This window comes from Hyla sarda, chromosome 7, assembly GCF_029499605.1.
Source record: "Hyla sarda isolate aHylSar1 chromosome 7, aHylSar1.hap1, whole genome shotgun sequence".
Lineage (NCBI taxonomy): Eukaryota > Metazoa > Chordata > Amphibia > Anura > Hylidae > Hyla > Hyla sarda.
Window position 1 is genome coordinate 19,199,991 of NC_079195.1, and position 2,990 is coordinate 19,202,980.

The 2,990-nt window shown below is 47.0% G+C and overlaps 1 pseudogene; it reads left to right on the top strand.

Moving 5' to 3' along the window:
* The first annotated feature begins 479 nt into the window (after positions 1–479).
* On the top strand, positions 480–588 carry LOC130283552 (U2 spliceosomal RNA; annotated as a pseudogene).
* Positions 589–2,990: the final 2,402 nt, after the last annotated feature.

Here is a 2,990-nt window from a genome sequence, read left to right on the forward strand (position 1 = left end):
CTCATTGGGTGTTGGTGTCTCACTGAGCGGTGGCATGGGTGCTACTTTGCTCTCACCTTACTGGCACTCACCCTTTGAGTTCCAGCCTTCAGCATAGGTTCAGGGAATTTTAATAGATCTGCATTATCATCTTATTTATTTATTTTTTCATGTCACTGTGTCACGTTTGTGTGTGCTTGTCAGGGTACAGTTGCCCTTCTGGGTGTCCCTCCTGCCAGTCTAGGGGAAGTGTGTGGCCATTGGGTTCCGCACCCCCCCACAAAACCCAGGGCGTCCTCTGTTTTGGCAAGGATGCCATCTGTATACGTCTCTTTAGGCTGATACCCGGGCTAATGCCTAGGTGGATGCTGGGAATACTTGTGGTCTCTTTAGCTTTGGCGAAAGGGACATTGAACCCGGACCCTTGCAGGTTCCTTCAGGCCCAGAGGGGAAGGGTAAGGTTTGTTGGAGGGTCTCTCTCCTATCAGAGAAGGTCTTGCATCGCTTCTCGGCCTTTTGGCTAAGATCAAGTGTAGTATCTGTTCTTATCAGTTTTCATGCCGGTGGCAAACTACGCCGGTATGGGGCTTGTGGGGATGGGTGCTGCATGGAGGGTGCAGGTGTACCGGGGCTTTCCGGGGCTGGTTCTGAGGAATCAGCTCGACGGCTGCCCCGATGTGACCTGTTCCCTCTGGGTCTCGCCATGAGGCTGAGAGGGTCTAGAGCCGAGGTACTTTTGTGCCTCGGGGAGTGGTGACCCCGAGGTGCCGAAACTCACTGGGAGGATGGACTCACTGAGTTGAAGCGCGGGCACCATAATCTCTTCACCTTTCTGGCACTCACCTCTTGATTCCCGGCCTTCTGGCTAGGATCAGAGAAATTTTTATAGATCCGGCCGGATGTCCGGGCAGTATACCTGCACATTCACTTATTTCTTTTTTGTCTCACTGTGTCACTTTTTGCGTGTTGTGTGTTCACAGGATTTGTCAGGATGAGGTAGCCCTTCTGGGTGTCCCTCCTGGCGGTCTAGGGGAGGTGTGTGTGGCCATTAGGTTCCGCACCTCCCTGCAAACACCCCGGGTACTCCTGCTTTGGCAGGGTACCTACCGTTATCGGCTCTGCGGGCAAATACCTTGGCTAACGCCAAGGGGGATGCCGGAAGCATTTGTGGTCCCCTAGTAGCTTTGGCGAAAAGGGACATCGAACCTGGAACCTCGCAGGTACCTTTTGGTCTGGAGGCGAAGGGTAAAGTTTGTTGGGGGGCCTCTCTCCTATCGGAGAAGGTCTTGCGATAGACCGCATCCTTTGTGCACGTTTTTTTAGTGTAACACGTTTGCACTTTTTCTTGCACTTTGGGTGAATCGAGAGCACGTTCCTCGGCTTTATAAAAAAAAGATCAGAGAAGGTCTTGCATAAGACGTTATCCTCGTACACTTATTTTTTAGTGTGAACATGCTTTGCTCTTTCACTTGCACTAGGGTGATTGATCACATTTTTCGGCTATTAACAAAAAACAAACAAGAAAAAATAAACAATTGTGGTCAGGCCACGGTGTGTATTGTAGACTATTGGGTGTTGTGACTATAATGAGAGTTCATGACGCCAGGAGTGTTAACCCACCACACTTCAAGGGTAAGTGGTTGCCGGTGCAAAGTGCCGGGTAAAGAATACCTCCAATACCAGGTTAGGGAAAACACCTAAAACTTTACTTCATTAATTGCAGCCAGATGGTACAAATAGTGCAGTTCAGTAGAAGGGCAATTAAGCTGAAGGATGCTTTAGGGAACCACAGTTGTATTAACGGGCACTCTGGGACTTGTAGTCTTTTTCCACTGAGATGTGGCTTATACTTAACCAGACTTGACTTTGCAAGCCTTGACGTGAATAGACTTGACTGACTTAGACTTGACCTAATTTAGACTTGACTCTGCCTTGCCCTGGTTCACAGTATGGAATCCAAAGTGAGTGCTTAGTGGACAGAATTGGCCGGAGAATCTTCAACCCTTTATCCATGGTTTGGCTATGGGGCCCCTGAGACTTTTCTGTTCTCCCCAAAGCTTAGACTTGACAGGACTGACGACCTGGTCAGCAGGATCCTAGTGAAGAGTGAAGTCACTCAGGAACAGGAATTGTAACTGGGTCTTTGGGCCTGTCTCCATGTGGTGAGGGACAGGTCATCCAGAAGAAGTCTGTCTTAGACCAACTCTGCTCACACACTGACTAACTAACTCCTCCCCGTCTGGTCAGACCTGGGTGGAGAAGGGCAGGAGGCCCTGATTGACCAAAGTGCACATGTCATAAGCTGACTCTTTATGTGACAGAAGAATTCAATTACATTAAACAGATGAACATTCAGTAAGGATATATCACAATGTACACTACATTTTAACCTGAAGCTGTGGTTCAGAGCAGACAACATGAAGTGACATCCACCTGACAGAGCAGGTGGACAAGATTGTTCCACAGCGGGACACCACAAACTCCCCCTCTTAAAGAAACCTGTCCGCAGCATATGTCATGGAGGGTGGATGTTGCTTTGAGACAGAAAAATACTAAACACAAAGTTGGTGCAAACTATATCCTGGAGCATTTACCAAAATGTCATTCACAGGTGTACACAGGGTATTAAGATAAGAGTTCATGCAGCATAATAAGAATGTCCTTGCATACTCTGTAACACAATTTGTGCTTTTTGAGAACTAAAGTCCCAGTTCGTTAAAAAGGCACTGTCATTGTTAAAAACGTTTATATTTATATTGCAGGACTCATTATAATATGACATTTCACAATATACACCTTTTTAAAAAAAAAATAATTTTCACCTGAAATTCAAGCTCAATATAGCCACCACTAGGGGTCGCCTGTCTTTTAGCCAGACAGACTAGTCTAGATTTTACAGCATACTGGATACCGGCCGTAAAGCATACCGGTATCCAGTATAGGAGATTTCTATTGTTTATGCAAAACTACAGATAAAGGATGTGTGGACATTCTGGGAGCTGTAGTTTTAC